This window comes from Oncorhynchus masou, unplaced genomic scaffold (genome assembly GCF_036934945.1).
Source record: "Oncorhynchus masou masou isolate Uvic2021 unplaced genomic scaffold, UVic_Omas_1.1 unplaced_scaffold_3147, whole genome shotgun sequence".
NCBI classification, from domain to species: Eukaryota; Metazoa; Chordata; class Actinopteri; order Salmoniformes; family Salmonidae; genus Oncorhynchus; species Oncorhynchus masou.
Window position 1 is genome coordinate 16,574 of NW_027009564.1, and position 24,084 is coordinate 40,657.

A 24,084-nucleotide genomic window follows, 5' to 3' on the forward strand; every position below is an offset into this window, starting at 1 on the left:
GGCATTCTGACGGTCAGCTAGCTGCAGGAGGTTAGAACACCTAGGCATTCTGACGGTCAGCTAACACCTAGGCATTCTGACGGTCAGCTAGCTGCAGGAGGTTAGAGCGATTCGGTAGTTCCAGAAACTAAGAAAACGGAAATCTAGAAGGAGGAGGAGGGAGGAAAATCCAGTTAATGTGTCACAGTAAGCCAATATAATAAAAAGCTTTATAATATAGATCACAAAAGAAGTGCCTTGGCTTTGTGTTGTACATAAGCTGTCAGTTTGATGGTTTTCTGGGATATACGCCACAACTTCTGCTTCTCAGTCGATTTCAAATCAAATGTATTTATAAAGCCCTCCGTACATCAGCTGATATCTCAAAGTGCTGTACAGAAACCCAGCCTAAAACCCCATACAGCAAGCAATGCAGGTGTGGAAACACGATTTAGACTCTTGTTTCCAATGAGCACCTTTTCATACCATTTAGACTTTTCACAGAAGCAAAACAGCTCTCCCTGTCTTCTCTTTTCTGAGTCTGACATTGGTTTACGGACACACTTGAACAAGGTGAATCATCTACTTCATACCAACTGACCCACAGCCTGGATCTATGCCAATACCCGCAGCTACTCATTCACTTCAGTGTATTCTGTGGACCAATGGGAGTGCTGGAAAAAAGTGTCCTGCTGCCCACAGACATCACCCACCTTGTCCTTGAGCTGCTGACAGAGCTGCAGTGAGATGGTGAAGAAGATCAGGGTGTTGTTGAGCCAGGGGACAACACACTCCACCTTGTGAACCTGGCTCACCTCAAACTTAGCATTGTTTCAGCTCGCTGGGGAGACAGCAGGGGAAAGAGGTCGACAACAATAAAAACGACAACAAGAAAGCAGTTGGATGTATTGGAAATGGCACTGTATGTGTTAAACAAGTTGGGAACTGTGTGTGTGAAAGTATTCAGAAATGAGAGGACCCAGGGTCGACCCAACAAGAATAATTTACTATGCAGCTGACTAGTGACAAAAAAAATCCTATTTAAAAAAAAAAAAACGGTAGTTAGTATTGTTAGAGACACACGGATATCTTCACATCAACAAGATGTGGCGTACGTGAAAAGATCCTGTGTGTACTGACCACGGACAGCCCATCTGAAGTGTTAGTGACCGACATAACGTGAAGCGTTATACCAAGCAGAACTTACAACATGGCTCCGGGGTTGTGTAACACGGACTCCCAGATGGCTTGAAGTTCTGTTGAAACACCACAGCTAGGCAAACTGATGCATCTTCACAATACCACATGTGATTACAGAACTAACAGCTGTGAAAGTTGTCTCAGGGGCTGGATTCGATCCGCAGACTGTATCTGCGTGTGAGTGTGTACCTTGGTGGTGTTGGGCTGCATTGCGTGCAGCTGGTAGACAGTCAGACACAGCTTACTCAGGTTGATATAGAAGTTCACCATCACATCGCCTGGCATTGGAGGAGTGAACATTTTCTAGAGAGAAGAAGAGAAGGGGAGAGAGAGAGAAGAAGAGAAGAAAGGGGAGAGAGAGAAAGAAGAAGAGAAGGGGAGAGAGAGAGAACGAGAGAGAAGAAGAAGAGAAGGGGAGAGAGAAGAGAAGAAAGGGGAGAGAAGAAAGAAAGAAGGGGAGAGAGGGGAGAAAGAGAAGGGGGAGAGAGAGAGAGAAGAAAGGGGGGAAGAGAGAAAGAATAAAGAAGAAGGGGAGAGAGAGAGAGAGAGGGAGAGAAGAGAAGAATGGGGAGAGAGAGACAGAGAGTCATTGATGTAAATTGCATACAGTAGACAGCGAGACCAGTTTCTCTGCTATGACCTATAACCTATGACAGACTCACCATGAGGCCGCTGGTGGCCAGCTCCGGCAGGGTCATGGCTGCCGGGTGGTGGCGGTTACGAGCCCCCTGGTCAGCTGGAGCATCACCGCGTCCATCAGCTACAACAACGACATCATCACCACAGTAATCAACTGGGAACAAATACAACAGGAGACATATAGAGGAAATGCTCTGGTGAAGAGATGCACTCTGGGATGGAAATGTTGTTCTGAAACGGGTACATGGTAGACAAGTTGAAGTCTAATGGTGCAGTGTAGTGGAGTCTAATGGTGCGTAGTGTAGTCTAGTCTAATGGTGCGTAGTGTAGTCTAGTCGGGTAGTGTAGTCTAGTCTAGTCTAATGTTCGTAGTGTAGTCTAGTCTAGTCTAATGTTGTAGTGTAGTCTAGTCTAATGTTGCGTAGTGTAGTCTAGTCTAATGTTGCGTGTGGCGTGTAGTCTAGTCTAATGTGTGGCGTGTAGTCTAGTCTAATGTGTGGCGTGTAGTCTAGTCTAATGTGTGGCGTGTAGTCTAGTCTAATGGCAGCGTGTGAGTGGCTAATGGCGTGAGCGTGTAGTGTAGTCTAATGGCGTGTGAGTGTAGTCTAGTCGGCGTGGCGTGTAGTGTAGTCTAATGGCGTGAGCGTGTAGTCTAGTCTAATGGCGTGTGAGTGTAGTCTAGTCTAATGGGTCTAGTCTAATGGCGTGTAGTCTAGTCTAATGGCGTGTAGTCTAGTCTAATGGCGTGTAGTCTAGTCTAATCGTGTAGTCTAGTCTAATGGCGTGTAGTCTAGTCTAATACCCATTAGTCGTGTAGTCTAGTCTAATGGCGTGTAGTCTCTAATCCGTGTAGTCTAGTCTAATGGCGTGTAGTCTAGTCCGTGTAGTCTAGTCTAATGGCGTGTAGTCTAGTCCTAATGGCGTGTGTCTAGTCTAAAATGGTGTAGTCTAGTCTAATGGCGTGTAGTCTAGTCTAATGGCGTGTAGTCTAGTCTAATGGCGTGTAGTCTAGTCTAATGGCGTGTAGTCTAGTCTAATGGCGTGTAGTCTAGTCTAATGGCGTGTAGTCTAGTCTAATGGCGTGTAGTCTAGTCTAATGGCGTGTAGTCTAGTCTAATGGCGTGTAGTCTAGTCTAATCGTCTAGTCTAATGGCGTGTAGTCTAGTCTAATGGCGTGTAGTCAGTCTAATGGCGTGTAGTCTAGTCTAATGGCGTGTAGTCTAGTCCTAATGGGGCGTGTAGTCTAGTCTAATGGCGTGTAGTCTAGTCTAATGGCGGTAGTCTAGTCTAATGGCGTGTAGTCTAGTCTAATGGCGTGTAGGTAATGGCGTGTAGTCTAGGCGTGTAGTCTAGTCTAATGGCGTGTAGTCTAGTCTAATGGCGTGTAGTCTAGTCTAATGGCGTGTAGTCTAGTCTAATGGCGTGTAGTCTAGTCTAATGGCGTGTAGTCCAGTCTAATGATGTGTAGTCTAATGGTGTGTAGTGTAGACAAATTATGTGTAGACTAATGATGTGTAGTCTAATGGTGTGTAGTGTAGTCTAATGGTGTGTAGTGTAGTCTAATGGTGTGTAGTGTAGTCTAATGGTGTGTAGTGTAGACTAATGGTGTGTAGTCTAATGTTGTGTAGTGTAGACAAATGATGTGTAGTCTAATGGTGTGAGTGTAGTCTAATGGAGTGTAGTCAGTGTAGACTAATGGTGTGTAGTCTAATGTTAATGTTGTGTAGTCTAATGACGTGTAGTCTAATGGCGGAGTAGTCTAATGGCGTGTCGTGTAGACTAATGGCCTCTTAGACTAATGGCGTGTCGTGTAGACTAATGGATGTCGTGTAGACTAATGGTAATCCGTGTCGTGTAGACTAATGGCGTGTCGTGTAGACTAATGGCGTGTCGTGTAGACTAATGGCGTGTCGTGTAGACTAATGGCGTGTCGTGTAGACTAAGCGTGTCGTGTAGACTAATGGCGTGTCACGTGTGTAGACTAATGGCGTCAGAGCTAATGGCGTGTGACTAATGGCGTTCACTAATGGCGTGTCGTGTAGACTAATGGCGTGTCGTGTAGACTAATAGCTCGTGTAGACTAATGGAGTGTCGTGTAGACTAATGGCGTGTCGTGTAGACTAATGGCGTGTCGTGTAGACTAATGGCGTAAATGTAGACTAATGTGTCGTGTCGAGCTAATGGCGTGTCGTGTCGTCTAATGGCGTGTCGTCGTCTAAGTCTCGTCTAATGGCGTGTAGTGTAGTCTAATGGCGTGTAGTGTCGTCTAATGGCGTGTAGTGTCGTCTAATGGCGTGTCGTGTAGACTAATGATGTGTCTAATGGTGTGTAGTGTAGTCTAAGTGTAGTCTAATGGCGTGTAGTGTAGTCTAATGGCGTGTAGACTAATGGTATGTAGTGTAGACTAATGGTGTGTAGTGTAGACTAATGGTATGTAGTGTAGACTAATGGTATGTAGTCTAACTAATGGTGTGTAGTCTAATGGCGTTTAGTCTAATGGCGTGCAGTGGTCTAATGGCGTGTAGTGTAGTCTAATGGCGTGTAGTGCAGTCTAATGGCGTGTAGTGTAGTCTAATGGCGTGTCGTGTAGACTAATGGCGTGTCGTGTAGACTAATGGCGTGTAGTGTAGACTAGGCGTGCATGTAGACTAGTGACGTGTAGTGTAGACCAGTGACGTGTAGACCAATGATGTGTAGTGTAGACTAATGATGTGTAGACTAATGTGTAGACTAATGATGTGTAATGTAGAATAATGTGTAGACTAATGATGTGTAGTGTAGTCTAATGGCGTGTGTAGTCAGTCTAATGGCGTGTCGTGTCGTCCTAATGGCGTGTCGTGTCGTCCTAATGGCGTGTAGTGCGTCTAATGGCGTGTCGTGTCGTCTAATGCGTGTCGTCTAATGCGTGTCGTGCAGTCTAATGACGTGTCGTGTCGTCTAATGCGTGTCGTGTCGTCTAATGGCGTGTCGTGTCGTCTAATGGCGTGTCGTGTCGTCTAATGACGTGTCGTGTGGTCTAATGGCGTGTAGTGTCGTCTAATGACGTGTAGTGTAGTCTAATGATGTGTAGTGTTGACATAGAAAATGAGGAAAACCACTTCCTGATAGCTCTGCTATATCTGTTAGCTCCGCTATGACACAGAAAGCGGTTTATTTCTGACAGTAATTATCAGAGTTTTCCCTGGTGGAAACGAACTCATTACCCTCGGCCCCAGTCTTAAAGTGGTAGCTGTGTGTGTGTTCCTACCTTGTTGACCTCGGCCCCAGTCTTAAAGTGGTAGCTGTGTGTGTGTTCCTACCTTGTTGACCTCGGCCCCAGTCTTAAAGTGGTAGCTGTGTGTGTGTTCCTACCTTGTTGACCTCGGCCCCAGTCTTAAGCTGTGTGTGTGGTTGACCTCGGCCCCAGTCTTAAAGTGGTAGCTGTGTGTGTGTTCCTACCTTGTTGACTCGGCCCCAGTCTTAAAGTGGTAGCTGTGTGTGTGTTCCTACCTTGTTGACCTCGGCCCCAGTCTGCTCTCATCTCTACCACTCAGCAGCTGCGAAACCTGTTCCTAGTTCCTGGCATCCTGGATCTGAGGGAGAGACGGGACAGAGTCAGTATTATTAGATCTGAGACAGGGACAGAGTCAGTATTATTAGATCTGAGGAGAGACAGGGACAGAGTCAGTATTATTAGATCTGAGACAGGGACAGAGTCAGTATTATTAGATCTGAGACAGGGACAGAGTCAGTATTATTAGATCTGAGACAGGGACAGAGTCAGTATTATTAGATCTCGGGGACAGAGTCAGTATTATTAGATCTGAGGGAGAGGCGGGGACAGAGTCAGTATTATTAGATCTGAGACGGGGACAGAGTCAGTATTATTAGATCTGGGGAGAGACGGGGACAGAGTCAGTATTATTAGATCTGAGACAGGGGACAGAGTCAGTATTATTAGATCTGAGACGGGGACAGAGTCAGTATTATTAGATCTGAGACGGGGGACAGAGTCAGTATTATTAGATCTGAGACAGGGACAGAGTCAGTATTATTAGATCTGAGACAGGGACAGAGTCAGTATTATTAGATCTGAGACAGGGACAGAGTCAGTATTATTAGATCTGAGACAGGGACAGAGTCAGTATTATTAGATCTGAGACAGGGACAGAGTCAGTATTATTAGATCTGAGACAGGGACAGAGTCAGTGTTATTAGATCTGAGACAGGGACAGAGTCAGTATTATTAGATCTGAGACAGGGACAGAGTCAGTATTATTAGATCTGAGACAGGGACAGAGTCAGTGTTATTAGATCTGAGACAGGGACAGAGTCAGTGTTATTAGATCTGAGACAGGGACAGAGTCAGTATTATTAGATCTGAGGGAGTATTATTAGACAGGGTCAGTATTATTAGATCTGAGGAGAGAGGGACAGAGTCAGTATTATTAGATCTGAGGGACAGAGTCAGTATTATTAGATCTGAGACAGGGACAGAGTCAGTATTATTAGATCTGAGGGAGAGACGGGGACAGAGTCAGTGTTATTAGATCTGAGGGAGAGACGGGGACAGAGTCAGTATTATTAGATCTGAGACAGGGACAGAGTCAGTATTATTAGATCTGAGACAGGGACAGAGTCAGTATTATTAGATCTGAGACAGGGACAGAGTCAGTATTATTAGATCTGAGACAGGGACAGAGTCAGTATTATTAGATCTGAGACAGGGACAGAGTCAGTATTATTAGATCTGAGACAGGGACAGAGTCAGTATTATTAGATCTGAGACAGAGACAGGGACAGAGTCAGTATTATTAGATCTGAGACAGGGACAGAGTCAGTATTATTAGATCTGAGACAGGGACAGAGTCAGTATTATTAGATCTGAGACAGGGACAGAGTCAGTATTATTAGATCTGAGACAGGGACAGAGTCAGTATTATTAGATCTGAGACAGGGACAGAGTCAGTATTATTAGATCTGAGACAGGGACAGAGTCAGTATTATTAGATCTGAGACAGGGACAGAGTCAGTATTATTAGATCTGAGGGAGAGACAGGGACAGAGTCAGTATTATTAGATCTGAGACAGGGACAGAGTCAGTATTATTAGATCTGAGACAGGGACAGAGTCAGTATTATTAGATCTGAGACAGGGACAGAGTCAGTATTATTAGATCTGAGACAGGGACAGAGTCAGTATTATTAGATCTGAGACAGGGACAGAGTCAGTATTATTAGATCTGAGACAGGGACAGAGTCAGTATTATTAGATCTGAGACAGGGACAGAGTCAGTATTATTAGATCTGAGGGAGAGACGGGGACAGAGTCAGTATTATTAGATCTGAGACAGGGACAGAGTCAGTATTATTAGATCTGAGGGATAGACAGGGACAGAGTCAGTATTATTAGATCTGAGGAGAGACAGGGGACAGAGTCAGTATTATTAGATCTGAGGGAGAGACAGGGACAGAGTCAGTATTATTAGATCTGAGACGAGGACAGAGTCAGTATTATTAGATCTGAGACAGGGACAGAGTCAGTATTATTAGATCTGAGACAGAGACAGGGACAGAGTCAGTATTATTAGATCTGAGACAGGGACAGAGTCAGTATTATTAGATCTGAGACAGGGACAGAGTCAGTATTATTAGATCTGAGACAGGGACAGAGTCAGTATTATTAGATCTGAGACAGGGACAGAGTCAGTATTATTAGATCTGAGACAGGGACAGAGTCAGTATTATTAGATCTGAGACAGGGACAGAGTCAGTATTATTAGATCTGAGACAGGGACAGAGTCAGTATTATTAGATCTGAGACAGAGACAGGGACAGAGTCAGTATTATTAGATCTGAGACAGGGACAGAGTCAGTATTATTAGATCTGAGACAGGGACAGAGTCAGTATTATTAGATCTGAGGGAGGACAGAGTCAGTATTGTTAGATCTGAGACAGGGACAGAGTCAGTATTATTAGATCTGAGACAGGGACAGAGTCAGTATTATTAGATCTGAGACAGGGACAGAGTCAGTGTTATTAGATCTGAGACAGGGACAGAGTCAGTATTATTAGATCTGAGGGAGAGACAGGGACAGAGTCAGTATTATTAGATCTGAGATGAGGACAGAGTCAGTATTATTAGATCTGAGACAGGGACAGAGTCAGTGTTATTAGATCTGAAGGGAGAGACAGGGACAGAGTCAGTATTATTAGATCTGAGGGAGAGACAGGGACAGAGTCAGTATTATTAGATCTGAGACAGGGACAGAGTCAGTATTATTAGATCTGAGACAGGGACAGAGTCAGTGTTATTAGATCTGAGACAGGGACAGAGTCAGTATTATTAGATCTGAGGGAGAGACAGGGACAGAGTCAGTATTATTAGATCTGAGACAGGGACAGAGTCAGTATTATTAGATCTGAGACAGGGACAGAGTCAGTATTGTTAGATCTGAGACAGGGACAGAGTCAGTATTATTAGATCTGAGACAGGGACAGAGTCAGTATTATTAGATCTGAGACAGGGACAGAGTCAGTATTATTAGATCTGAGACAGGGACAGAGTCAGTATTATTAGATCTGAGACAGGGACAGAGTCAGTATTATTAGATCTGAGACAGGGACAGAGTCAGTATTATTAGATCTGAGACAGGGACAGAGTCAGTATTATTAGATCTGAGGGAGAGACAGGGACAGAGTCAGTATTATTAGATCTGAGGAGAGACAGGGACAGAGTCAGTATTATTAGATCTGAGACAGGACAGAGTCAGTATTATTAGATCTGAGACAGGGACAGAGTCAGTATTATTAGATCTGAGACAGGGACAGAGTCAGTATTATTAGATCTGAGACAGGGACAGAGTCAGTATTATTATTAGATCAGAGTCAGTGTTATTAGATCTGAGGCGGGACAGAGTCAGTATTATTAGATCTGAGACAGGGACAGAGTCAGTGTTATTAGATCTGAGACAGGGACAGAGTCAGTATTATTAGATCTGAGACAGGGACAGAGTCAGTATTATTAGATCTGAGACGAGGACAGAGTCAGTGTTATTAGATCTGAGACGAGGACAGAGTCAGTATTATTAGATCTGAGGAGAGACAGGGACAGAGTCAGTGTTATTAGATCTGAGGGAGAGCCGGGGACAGAGTCAGTATTATTAGATCTGAGACAGGGACAGAGTCAGTATTATTAGATCTGAGACAGGGACAGAGTCAGTATTATTAGATCTGAGACAGGGACAGAGTCAGTATTATTAGATCTGAGACAGGGACAGAGTCAGTATTATTAGATCTGAGACAGGGACAGAGTCAGTATTATTAGATCTGAGACAGGGACAGAGTCAGTATTATTAGATCTGAGGGAGAGACAGGGACAGAGTCAGTATTATTAGATCTGAGACGGGGGACAGAGTCAGTATTATTAGATCTGAGACAGGGACAGAGTCAGTATTATTAGATCTGAGACAGGGACAGAGTCAGTATTATTAGATCTGAGACAGGGACAGAGTCAGTATTATTAGATCTGAGACAGGGACAGAGTCAGTATTATTAGATCTGAGACAGGGACAGAGTCAGTATTATTAGATCTGAGACAGGGACAGAGTCAGTATTATTAGATCTGAGACAGGGACAGAGTCAGTATTATTAGATCTGAGACAGGGACAGAGTCAGTATTATTAGATCTGAGACAGGGACAGAGTCAGTATTATTAGATCTGAGAGAGAGACAGGGACAGAGTCAGTATTATTAGATCTGAGACGGGGACAGAGTCAGTATTATTAGATCTGAGACAGGGACAGAGTCAGTATTATTAGATCTGAGACAGGGACAGAGTCAGTATTATTAGATCTGAGACAGGGACAGAGTCAGTATTATTAGATCTGAGACAGGGACAGAGTCAGTATTATTAGATCTGAGACAGGGACAGAGTCAGTATTATTAGATCTGAGACAGGGACAGAGTCAGTATTATTAGATCTGAGAGAGAGACAGGGACAGAGTCAGTATTATTAGATCTGAGACGGGGACAGAGTCAGTATTATTAGATCTGAGACAGGGACAGAGTCAGTATTATTAGATCTGAGGGAGAGACAGGGACAGAGTCAGTATTATTAGATCTGAGACAGGGACAGAGTCAGTATTATTAGATCTGAGACAGGGACAGAGTCAGTATTATTAGATCTGAGACGGGGACAGAGTCAGTATTATTAGATCTGAGACGGGGACAGAGTCAGTATTATTAGATCTGAGACAGGGACAGAGTCAGTATTATTAGATCTGAGACAGGGACAGAGTCAGTATTATTAGATCTGAGACAGGGACAGAGTCAGTATTATTAGATCTGAGACAGGGACAGAGTCAGTATTATTAGATCTGAGACAGGGACAGAGTCAGTATTATTAGATCTGAGACAGGGACAGAGTCAGTATTATTAGATCTGAGACAGGGACAGAGTCAGTATTATTAGATCTGAGACAGGGACAGAGTCAGTATTATTAGATCTGAGAGAGAGACAGGGACAGAGTCAGTATTATTAGATCTGAGACGGGGACAGAGTCAGTATTATTAGATCTGAGACAGGGACAGAGTCAGTATTATTAGATCTGAGACAGGGACAGAGTCAGTATTATTAGATCTGAGACAGGGACAGAGTCAGTATTATTAGATCTGAGACGAGGACAGAGTCAGTATTATTAGATCTGAGACAGAGACAGGGACAGAGTCAGTATTATTAGATCTGAGACAGGGACAGAGTCAGTATTATTAGATCTGAGACAGGGACAGAGTCAGTATTATTAGATCTGAGACAGGGACAGAGTCAGTATTATTAGATCTGAGGGACAGGGACAGAGTCAGTATTATTAGATCTGAGGGAGAGACGGGGACAGAGTCAGTATTATTAGATCTGAGACAGGGACAGAGTCAGTATTATTAGATCTGAGACAGGGACAGAGTCAGTATTATTAGATCTGAGACAGGGACAGAGTCAGTATTATTAGATCTGAGACAGGGACAGAGTCAGTATTATTAGATCTGAGGGAGAGACGGGGACAGAGTCAGTATTATTAGATCTGAGACAGGGACAGAGTCAGTATTATTAGATCTGAGGGATAGACAGGGACAGAGTCAGTATTATTAGATCTGAGGGAGAGACAGGGACAGAGTCAGTATTATTAGATCTGAGGGAGAGACAGGGACAGAGTCAGTATTATTAGATCTGAGACGAGGACAGAGTCAGTATTATTAGATCTGAGACAGGGACAGAGTCAGTATTATTAGATCTGAGACAGAGACAGGGACAGAGTCAGTATTATTAGATCTGAGACAGGGACAGAGTCAGTATTATTAGATCTGAGACAGGGACAGAGTCAGTATTATTAGATCTGAGACAGGGACAGAGTCAGTATTATTAGATCTGAGACAGGGACAGAGTCAGTATTATTAGATCTGAGACAGGGACAGAGTCAGTATTATTAGATCTGAGACAGGGACAGAGTCAGTATTATTAGATCTGAGACAGGGACAGAGTCAGTATTATTTGATCTGAGACAGGGACAGAGTCAGTATTATTTGATCTGAGACAGGGACAGAGTCAGTATTATTAGATCTGAGACAGGGACAGAGTCAGTATTATTAGATCTGAGGGAGAGACAGAGTCAGTATTGTTAGATCTGAGACAGGGACAGAGTCAGTATTATTAGATCTGAGGGAGAGACAGGGACAGAGTCAGTATTATTAGATCTGAGACAGGGACAGAGTCAGTGTTATTAGATCTGAGACGAGGGACAGAGTCAGTATTATTAGATCTGAGGGAGAGACAGGGACAGAGTCAGTATTATTAGATCTGAGATGAGGACAGAGTCAGTATTATTAGATCTGAGACGAGGACAGAGTCAGTGTTATTAGATCTGAGGGAGAGACAGGGACAGAGTCAGTATTATTAGATCTGAGGGAGAGACAGGGACAGAGTCAGTATTATTAGATCTGAGATGAGGACAGAGTCAGTATTATTAGATCTGAGACGAGGACAGAGTCAGTGTTATTAGATCTGAGGGAGAGACAGGGACAGAGTCAGTGTTATTAGATCTGAGACAGGGACAGAGTCAGTATTATTAGATCTGAGGGAGAGACAGGGACAGAGTCAGTATTATTAGATCTGAGACAGGGACAGAGTCAGTATTATTAGATCTGAGACAGGGACAGAGTCAGTATTGTTAGATCTGAGACAGGGACAGAGTCAGTATTATTAGATCTGAGACAGGGACAGAGTCAGTATTATTAGATCTGAGACAGGGACAGAGTCAGTATTATTAGATCTGAGACAGGGACAGAGTCAGTATTATTAGATCTGAGACAGGGACAGAGTCAGTATTATTAGATCTGAGACAGGGACAGAGTCAGTATTATTAGATCTGAGACAGGGACAGAGTCAGTATTATTAGATCTGAGGGAGAGACAGGGACAGAGTCAGTATTATTAGATCTGAGGGAGAGACAGGGACAGAGTCAGTATTATTAGATCTGAGACGAGGACAGAGTCAGTATTATTAGATCTGAGACAGGGACAGAGTCAGTATTATTAGATCTGAGACAGGGACAGAGTCAGTATTATTAGATCTGAGACAGGGACAGAGTCAGTATTATTAGATCTGAGACGGGGGACAGAGTCAGTATTATTAGATCTGAGGGAGAGACGGGGACAGAGTCAGTATTATTAGATCTGAGGGACAGGGACAGAGTCAGTATTATTAGATCTGAGACAGGGACAGAGTCAGTATTATTAGATCTGAGACAGGGACAGAGTCAGTATTATTAGATCTGAGACAGGGACAGAGTCAGTATTATTAGATCTGAGACAGGGACAGAGTCAGTATTATTAGATCTGAGGGAGAGACAGGGACAGAGTCAGTATTATTAGATCTGAGGGAGAGACAGGGACAGAGTCAGTATTATTAGATCTGAGACGAGGACAGAGTCAGTATTATTAGATCTGAGACAGGGACAGAGTCAGTATTATTAGATCTGAGGAGAGACAGGGACAGAGTCAGTATTATTAGATCTGAGATTGAGGACAGAGTCAGTATTATTAGATCTGAGACAGGGACAGAGTCAGTATTATTAGATCTGAGACAGGGACAGAGTCAGTATTATTAGATCTGAGACAGGGACAGAGTCAGTATTATTAGATCTGAGACAGGGACAGAGTCAGTATTATTAGATCTGAGACGAGGACAGAGTCAGTATTATTAGATCTGAGGAGAGACAGGGACAGAGTCAGTATTATTAGATCTGAGATGAGGACAGAGTCAGTGTTATTAGATCTGAGACGAGGACAGAGTCAGTATTATTAGATCTGAGGGAGAGACAGGGACAGAGTCAGTGTTATTAGATCTGAGACAGGGACAGAGTCAGTATTATTAGATCTGAGACAGGGACAGAGTCAGTATTATTAGATCTGAGAGAGGACAGAGTCAGTGTTATTAGATCTGAGACGAGGACAGAGTCAGTATTATTAGATCTGAGGGAGAGACAGGGACAGAGTCAGTGTTATTAGATCTGAGGGAGAGACGGGGACAGAGTCAGTATTATTAGATCTGAGACAGGGACAGAGTCAGTATTATTAGATCTGAGACAGGGACAGAGTCAGTATTATTAGATCTGAGACAGGGACAGAGTCAGTATTATTAGATCTGAGACAGGGACAGAGTCAGTATTATTAGATCTGAGACAGGGACAGAGTCAGTATTATTAGATCTGAGACAGGGACAGAGTCAGTATTATTAGATCTGAGACAGGGACAGAGTCAGTATTATTAGATCTGAGGGAGAGACAGGGACAGAGTCAGTATTATTAGATCTGAGACAGGGACAGAGTCAGTATTATTAGATCTGAGACAGGGACAGAGTCAGTATTATTAGATCTGAGACGGGGACAGAGTCAGTATTATTAGATCTGAGACAGGGACAGAGTCAGTATTATTAGATCTGAGACAGGGACAGAGTCAGTATTATTAGATCTGAGACAGGGACAGAGTCAGTATTATTAGATCTGAGACGGGGACAGAGTCAGTATTATTAGATCTGAGACAGGGACAGAGTCAGTATTATTAGATCTGAGACAGGGACAGAGTCAGTATTATTAGATCTGAGACAGGGACAGAGTCAGTATTATTAGATCTGAGACAGGGACAGAGTCAGTATTATTAGATCTGAGACAGGGACAGAGTCAGTATTATTAGATCTGAGACAGGGACAGAGTCAGTATTATTAGATCTGAGACAGGGACAGAGTCAGTATTATTAGATCTGAGACAGGGACAGAGTCAGTATTATTAGATCTGAGACGGGGACAGAGTCAGTATTATTAGATCTGAGACAGGGACAGAGTCAGTGTTATTAGATCTGAGACAGAGACAGAGTCAGTGTTATTAGATCTGAGACAGAGACAGAGTCAGTATTATTAGATCTGAGACAGAGACAGAGTCAGTATTATTAGATCTGAGACGAGGACAGAGTCAGTATTATTAGATCTGAGGGAGAGACAGGGACAGAGTCAGTATTATTAGATCTGAGACAGGGACAGAGTCAGTATTATTAGATCTGAGACAGGGACAGAGTCAGTATTATTAGATCTGAGACAGGGACAGAGTCAGTATTATTAGATCTGAGACAGGGACAGAGTCAGTATTATTAGATCTGAGACAGGGACAGAGTCAGTATTGTTAGATCTGAGACAGGGACAGAGTCAGTATTATTAGATCTGAGACAGGGACAGAGTCAGTATTATTACATCTGAGGGAGAGACAGGGACAGAGTCAGTATTATTAGATCTGAGACAGGGACAGAGTCAGTATTATTAGATCTGAGACAGGGACAGAGTCAGTATTGTTAGATCTGAGACAGGGACAGAGTCAGTATTATTAGATCTGAGACAGGGACAGAGTCAGTATTGTTAGATCTGAGACAGGGACAGAGTCAGTATTGTTAGATCTGAGGGAGAGACAGGGACAGAGTCAGTATTATTAGATCTGAGACAGGGACAGAGTCAGTATTGTTAGATCTGAGACAGGGACAGAGTCAGTATTATTAGATCTGAGACAGGGACAGAGTCAGTATTATTACATCTGAGGGAGAGACAGGGACAGAGTCAGTATTATTAGATCTGAGACAGGGACAGAGTCAGTATTATTAGATCTGAGGGAGAGACAGGGACAGAGTCAGTATTATTAGATCTGAGGGAGAGACAGGGACAGAGTCAGTATTATTAGATCTGAGACAGGGACAGAGTCAGTATTATTAGATCTGAGACAGGGACAGAGTCAGTATTATTAGATCTGAGGGAGAGACAGAGTCAGTATTATTAGATCTGAGGGAGAGACGAGTCAGTATTATTAGATCTGAGGGAGAGACGAGGACAGAGTCAGTATTATTAGATCTGAGGGAGAGACAGAGTCAGTATTATTAGATCTGAGGGAGAGACGAGGACAGAGTCAGTATTGTTAGATCTGAGGGAGAGACAGGAATTTAGGAATGTGGCCAGGTTGGGTATTTAGCCATGACACCAGGGTGTACACCCCTACTATGGGATTTTGAATGACCACAGAGAGTCAGGACACCCATTTTAAACGTCCCATCTGAAAGACGGCACCCGACGCAGGGCCAAGTCCCCAAATGTAATCAAGGTTTGAAATGATGAATGGTTTTTGTCTAATATTATATCTGTTGAGGCTTCTTGCGGTCAATTCGCAGTCTATAAATATTGGTTTTATTTTGTTCTGACTCCCGACCATCCTCTCAAGAAAAAGTTGTGACTGAATCTAGTTGATGGTTCTTGGTTTAGAGGTTGCAACAAAGGCATTTCACTGTACTTGTGCACATGACATTACAACTTGAAACCACACACACACACATACACACACACACACACTCACCTGTTGTAATTTCCAGTGCTTATCATCCCTGAATGTGAAATGCATCACTTGGTTGCTTTTGGCAGTTTTCAGATTGATGTCCTTCCAAGACAAAGCAATCAAACACATTACAGACAGAACCTGACATTGTGACATGTTCTCTGTACTAAAACACATTACAGACAGAACCTGACATTGTGACATGTTCTCTACTAAAACACATTACAGACAGAACCTGACATTGTGACATGTTCTCTGTACTAAAACACATTACAGACAGAACCTGACATTGTGACATGTTCTCTACTAAAACACATTACAGACAGAACCTGACATTGTGACATGTTCTCTACTAAAACACGTTACAGACAGAACCTGACATTGTGACATGTTCTCTGTACTAAAACACATTACAGGCAGAACCTGACATTGTGACATGTTCTCTACTAAAACACATTACAGACAGAACCTGACATTGTGACATGTTCTCTACTAAAACACATTACAGACAGAACCTGACATTGTGACATGTTCTCTGTACTAAAACACATTACAGACAGAACCTGACATTGTGACATGTTCTCTGTACTAAAACACATTACAGACAGAACCTGACATTGTGACATGTTCTCTGTACTAAAACACATTACAGGCAGAACCTGACATTGTGACATGTTCTCTACTAAAACACATTACAGACAGAACCTGACATTGTGACATGTTCTCTGTACTAAAACACATTACAGACAGAACCTGACATTGTGACATGTTCTCTGTACTAAAACACATTACAGACAGAACCTGACATTGTGACATGTTCTCTGTACTAAAACACATTACAGACAGAACCTGACATTGTGACATGTTCTCTACTAAAACACAGTCAAACACTGCCGGTGAGAATGTTTACAGAGAACAGTCTAGAACCAGAGGAAGGAGACACTCACAGCTTGAGTCAGGGCTTCTCCCTGTAGAGTCAGTACTCCTTTCACCTGGTCCATGCTGTGAAGACAAGACAGCAGGACTCACAAGACTGTCATAACGCCACTGTGGAAGTCCCAGACAGAACCCTGTCCCCTACACACTACTGTTGACCTGAGTCCTGTCATAACGACACTGTGGAAGTCCCAGACAGAACCCTGTCCCCTACACACTACTGTTGACCTGAGTCCTGTCATGACGACACTGTGGAAGTCCCAGACAGAACCCTGTCCCCTACACACTACTGTTGACCTGAGTCCTGTCATAATGACACTGTGGAAGTCCCAGACAGAACCCTGTCCCCTACACACTACTGTTGACCTGAGTCCTGTCATAATGACACTGTGGAAGTCCCAGACAGAACCCTGTCCCCTACACACTACTGTTGACCTGAGTCCTGTCATAACGACACTGTGGAAGTCCCAGACAGAACCCTGTCCCCTACACACTACTGTTGACCTGAGTCCTGTCATAACGACACTGTGGAAGTCCCAGACAGAACCCTGTCCCCTACACACTACTGTTGACCTGAGTCCTGTCATAACGACACTGTGGAAGTCCCATACAGAACCCTGTCCCCTACACACTACTGTTGACCTGAGTCCTGTCATAACGACACTGTGGAAGTCCCAGACAGAACCCTGTCCCCTACACACTACTGTTGACCTGAGTCCTGTCATAATGACACTGTGGAAGTCCCAGACAGAACCCTGTCCCCTACACACTACTGTTGACCTGAGTCCTGTCATAACGACACTGTGGAAGTCCCAGACAGAACCCTGTCCCCTACACACTACTGTTGACCTGAGTCCTGTCATAATGACACTGTGGAAGTCCCAGACAGAACCCTGTCCCCTACACACTACTGTTGACCTGAGTCCTGTCATAATGACACTGTGGAAGTCCCAGACAGAACCCTGTCCCCTACACACTACTGTTGACCTGAGTCCTGTCATAATGACACTGTGGAAGTCCCAGACAGAACCCTGTCCCTACACACTACTGTTGACCTGAGTCCTGTCATAATGACACTGTGGAAGTCCCAGACAGAACCCTGTCCCCTACACACTACTGTTGACCTGAGTCCTGTCATAACGACACTGTGGAAGTCCCAGACAGAACCCTGTCCCCTACACACTACTGTTGACCTGAGTCCTGTCATAATGACACTGTGGAAGTCCCAGACAGAACCCTGTCCCCTACACACTACTGTTGACCTGAGTCCTGTCATAATGACTCTGTGGAAGTCCCAGACAGAACCCTGTCCCCTACACACTACTGTTGACCTGAGTCCTGTCATAATGACACTGTGGAAGTCCCAGACAGAACCCTGTCCCCTACACACTACTGTTGACCTGAGTCCTGTCATAATGACACTGTGGAAGTCCCAGACAGAACCCTGTCCCCTACACACTACTGTTGACCTGAGTCCTGTCATAATGTCACCTTGTCATAGACTCACGTCCCGGCAGATTAGAAACGTGTTGTTGATGGTGTCTGTAAACAGAAGGCTGTGTAATGTATAAACAAGCCCTCCACTATAACAAACTGTTAACAGACGGGAGTTTTTCCCTCCACCAAGACACATACAGTACGTACAGCCATGGACCTGAAGCACACACACACACACACACACACACACACACACACACGTTGGGACTGGCTTCTAAACTTTAAATAGGTGCAACAAGGCAGCCTAACCACTAGGCTACCTGCTCTAACCACTAGGCTACCTGCTCTAACCACTAGGCTACCTGCTCTAACCACTAGGCTACCTGCTCTAACCACTAGGCTACCTGCTCTAACCACTAGGCTACCTGCTCTAACCACTAGGCTACCTGCTCTAACCACTAGGCTACCTGCTCTAACCACTAGGCTACCTGCTCTAACCACTAGGCTACCTGCTCTAACCACTAGGCTACCTGTTGCCCCCAGAAGGAAAGGTAAAGACCATAATCCGACATGCGTTTCTAATCTGTCATGTGTTAACAACAGGTCTTCGTTAGGCTGGACTAGACAGGGTTTCTTATAATCTACATAATATTCATGTTTTCTGTCTTACATAGCAATACAACAGACTATGAATCAAGGAGACACATTTTATGTTTTTTTTAAATGGCTAATAAAAGAATCAGAAGTCACTAACTCAACCAATCAAATCACCCAACTGATCAATTAACCAATCAAATCAACGAATGAATCCCTCCAAGTCTTACGTTGAGCTGCCCAGGATGAAGTTCTCCTGTTTCAGTTGGTTCTCCAGTCCTGGGGTGGGAATGGAGAACCTCCTGGATGCCTCCTGGTGACATAAACATAGAACACAATCGAGTTATATAGAACACAATCGAGTGATATAGAACACAATCGAGTTATATAGAACACAATCGAGTGATATAGAACACAATCGAGTTATACAGAACACAATCGAGTTATACAGAACACAATCTAGTTATACAGAACACAATCTAGTTATATAGAACACAATCGAGTTACAGTGGGGCAAAAAAGTATTTAGTCAGCCACCAATTGTGCAAGTTCTCCCACTTAAAAATATGAGCGAGGCCTGTAATTTTCATCATAGGTACACTTCAACTATGACAGACAAAATGAGAAGAAAAAAAAAATCCAGAAAATCACATTGTAGGATTTTTCATGAATTTATTTGCAAATTGTGATTTTCTGGATTTTTTCCCCTCATTTTGTCTGTCATAGTGTAAGTCTACCTATGATGAAAATTACAGGCCTCGCTCATATTTTTAAGTGGGAGAACTTGCACAATTGGTGGCTGACTAAATACTTTTTTGCCCCACTGTATATAGTACACAATCGAGTTATATAGAACACAATCTACACTGAACAAGTAAAGTGTTGGTCCCATGTCTCATGAGCTGAGTTAAAATTGTGCTCAAACTTGTTTACATCCCTGATAGTGAGCATTTCTCCTTTGCCAAGACAATCCATCCACCTGACAGGTGTGGCATATCAAGAAGCTGATTAAACAGCATAACCATTACACAGGTGCACCTTGTGCTGGGGACAATAAAAGGCCACTAAAATGTGCAGTTGTGTCACACAACACAATGCCACAGATGTCTCCAGTTGAGGGAGTGTGCAATTGGCGTGCTGACTGCAGGAATGTCCACCAGATGTTGCCAGAAAAGTGAATGTTCATTTCTCTACTATAAGCCACCTCCAACCTCGTTTTAGAGCATTTGGCAGTGCGTCCAACCGGCCTCACAACCGCAGACCACGTGTATGGCGTTGTGTGGGCGAGCGGGTTGCTGATATCAACGTTGTGAACAGAGTGCCCCATGGTGACAGTGGGGTTATTATGGTATGGGCAGGCGTAAGCTACGGACAACAAACAACTGCATTTTAATCTATGGTAATTTGAATGCACAAAAATACCTGACGAGATCCTGAGGCCCATTTTTTTTGCAAGGTATGTGTGACCAACAGATGCATATCTGTATTCCCAGTCATGTGAAAGCCATAGATTAGGGCCTAATGAATATATTTCATTTGACTGATTTCCTCATATGAACTGTAACTCAGTCAAATCAATGAAATTGCTGCATGTTGCTTCAGTATAGTAAACCTGTACACAATCTAGTTACAGCACTGTAAATATCTCCATCAATAATTCAATAACATGTCTTGAGAAGCGCGAGTACAAATAGCAATCCACTCTGACAACAGTACGCCTAAACCAAACAACATTTGAAGAATTTAGTTACACCAACAACCTAGCCAAAGTTAAAAATGTCTTGGAATGCACTTGTTCTACATGGTTTATCCTTAGGTCATGATAATCTCCTCTTATAGGATCCTCCTCGATGGCTATGGGGTCAGTGGACCACAGCCAGGTCCAACCCAATATTGACAACTCAGCAGTGTTTAGACACCTCAGTGACAGTGTTGTGGTCGGAGCTCTTTGATCCCATGGAGCCAATACTTAGTTGTTGGGTGAGGTTGATCCTACAGTCGTGGCCAAAAGTTTTGAGAATGACACAAATATTAATTTCCACAAAGTTTGCTGCTTCAGTGACTTTAGATATTTTTTGTCAGATGTTACTATGGAATACTGAAGTATAATTACAAGCATTTCATAAGTGTCAAAGGCTTTTATTGACAATTGCATGAAGTTGATTGATGCAAAGAGTCAATATTTGCAGTGTTGACCCTTCTTTTTCAAGACCTCTGCAATTCACCCTGGCATGCTGTCAATTAACTTCTGGGCCACATCCTGACTGATGGCAGCCCATTCTTGCATAATTAATGCTTGCAGTTTGCCAGAATTTGTGGGTTTTTGGTTTGTCCACCCGCCACTTGACCACAAGTTCTCAATGGGATTAAGGTCTGGGGAGTTTCCTGGCCATGGACCCAAAATATTGATGTTTTGTTCCCCGAGCCACTTAGTTATGGCAAGGTGCTCCATCATGCTGGAAAAGGCATTGTTCACCTCCAAACTGTTCCTGGATGGTTGTGAGAAGTCGCTCTCGTAGGATGTGTTGGTACCATTCTTTATTCATGGCTGTGTTCTTAGGCAAAATTGTGAGTGAGCCCAGTCCCTTGCCTGAGAAGCAACCCCACACATGAATGGTCTCAGGATGCTTTACTGTTGGCATGACACAGGACTGATGGTGGCGCTCACCTTGTCTTCTCTGGACAAGCTTTTTTCCAGATGCCCCAAACAATCAGAAAGGGGATTCATCAGAGAAAATGTCTTTACCCCAGTCCTCAGCAGTCCAATCCCTGTACCTTTTGCAGAATATCAGTCTGTCCCTGGAGAGAAGTGGCTTCTTTGCTGCCCTTCTTGACACAAGGCCATCCTCCAAAAGTCTTTGCCTCACTGTGCGTGCAGATGCACTCACACCTGCCTGCTGCCATTCCTGAGCAAGCTCTGTACTGGTGGTGCCCCGATCCCACAGCTGAATAAACTTTAGGAGACGGTCCTGGCGCTTGCTGCACTTTCTTGGGCGCCCTGAAGTCTTCTTCACAACAATTGAACCGCTCTCCTTGAAGTTCTTGATGATCTGATAAATGGTTGATTTAAGTGCAATTTTACTGGCAGCAATATCCTTGCCTGTGAAGTCCATTTTGTGCAAATCAATGATGATGGCACATGTTTCCTTGCAGGTAACCATGGATGACAGAGGAAGAACAATGATTCCAAGCACCACCCTCCTTTTGAAGCTTCCAGTCTGTTATTCAAACTCAATCTGCATGACAGAGTGATCTCCAGCCTTGTCCTCATCAACACTCACACCTGTGTTAACAAGAGAATCACTGACATGATGTCAGCTGGTCCTTTTGTGGCAGGGCTGAAATGCAGTGGAAATGTTTTTGGGGGATTCAGTTCATTTGCATGACAAATAGGGAGTTTGCAATTAATTGCAATTCATCTGATCACTCTTCATAATATTCTGGAGTATATGCAACTTGCCATCATACAAACTGAGGCAGCAGACTTTGTGAAAATTAATATTTGTGTCATTCTCAAAACTTTTGGCCACAACTGTAGACGCTGATCGTGGATCAGTTTGGGATTTTCTCCCACTAACGGTAAGGTGAGGATAGGGAGAGGAAGCTGATCTTAGATCTGTACAAAGAGAAACTTCACCCCAGAGCTAATATTTACCTTCAGTATATCCTGGAGCTGCTTCAAAACAGCATGGACCTCCTCTTTCAGCAACCAGTTAAACTCCTCCTCCTGAGGAAGGGAGGGAGGGAGCGAGAGAACAAGAGAGGGGTGGGGTGAAAGAGAGAGAGAGAGGAGACAAACAAGATAGTTATTGTGGTGGTCAGCAGAGATAAGGGTAGATAGGCTTATTCTGTTCTAGAATGATTACATTATCGTGGTTCCAATTAGAATTCCACTGGTGTTCTGAGAACGCTGTGGTTCTACTTCCCTGAATGCAGGAATCATAGAATTAGAGTGAATCATTCTAACGCTATGGTAGAAATGTCATCTGACAGGAAGCAACAGAGACATGTTGCTCTTGTGCCTGTGTATCTGCATACATACCAGTACCTTTAAGAGACCTGCTTCTGTATACTAGCCAGCTATATAGAAAGCCCTGCATATATCTTCTCTCACTGGGGAGTTCTTGGATGAAGCCCACCCTTGAGGACTGAATGTGACGCTTGACACCCATGGATCTATAGGTCGATCTGTGTACAGAAGGCTAGATATATGGGGTTGGCAGGGCAGCAGTGACCTCACCCATCGAGGGCTGTAAATGTGACAATCATTCAACGTGACTATTATGAGAACTTGGATCATACTGTACATCACGTTGTCATTGACAACCAGCAGAACAGATCTTGCCGACGCAAGGCAGCAGAGCAGTTTTATTCTTGGCACTGTCAGGCGCTACGGCATTGAGTGTACAAAACATTAAGGACGCCTTCCTAATATTGAGTCGTACAGGGATGCTGACTCCCATGTTGACTCCAATGCTTCCCACAGTTGTGTCCAGTTGGCTGGATGTCCTTTGGGTGGTGGATCATTCTTGACACACACAGGAAACACCCAGCAGCTTTGCAGTTATTGACTCAAACCGGTGCACCAGGCACCTATGGCACACATACACCATCCATCTCTCAAGTCGAAAAAAGTCCTTATTAACCGGTCTCAGTCATCCCCTTCGTCGACACCGGTTGAAGAGGATTTAACAAGTGACAAGAGGTCATAGCTTTTCACCTGGTCAGTCTATGTCATGGACACAGCAGGTGTCCTTAATGTCCCTTTTAAATCACGCAGAAAAATATACACTCATAATAACAATCAATAGTTGGCTAAGATAAATAGCTAGCTAGACGTCGGTGAATAACTAGCGAGCCAAGGTTAACCCATTTATGTTGTTAGCTAGCTTGTCATGATCCCGAACCTTCCAGTTTTGCTTACCAAAACAGCCCTCTCAACTTGGCTTGGACCCGACATCTTTGGTAGTTCAGATAAAGATCTTTGAGGATTGAGCATTCCCGCAGGCAGACTGTCCCACCACGTATGTAAACCAGAAGGTCTTCAACCCGTCTTCTTCTAGGGTTGTGTTTACGTTCAGCAAGATAGTTTAGTCACACATTAACAATTAATCTTGGCCCCGCCCTAATCCCTTCTTTGGGAATGCACTTCCGGTTTGCGTCACATTAAAGCATTTTCCGCAGCGGCCAAGGAAAGCGGAAAAGAGAGTGGTTGGAGCAGGCAGTTTACTATACCTCAGTGAAAGGCAGCAGGCCCCTAAGCTTTCTCCCTCGGTCGACCTCAAAACACATCAGTACTGTTAAATCAAGTACCGATTGCAACCTATATCAACTGAATTAGATCTGTGTTCTCTTGTGAAAAAGATGTTCACTACTGTGTGCGCGCGTGCGTGAGAGTTTCATGATAA

At 43.7% G+C, this 24,084-nt stretch overlaps 1 pseudogene; it reads right to left on the minus strand.

Annotated features, from left to right (window-relative positions):
• Window positions 1–611: 611 nt before the first annotated feature.
• On the minus strand, window positions 612–23,675 carry LOC135534214 (protein rogdi homolog; annotated as a pseudogene).
• Window positions 23,676–24,084: the final 409 nt, after the last annotated feature.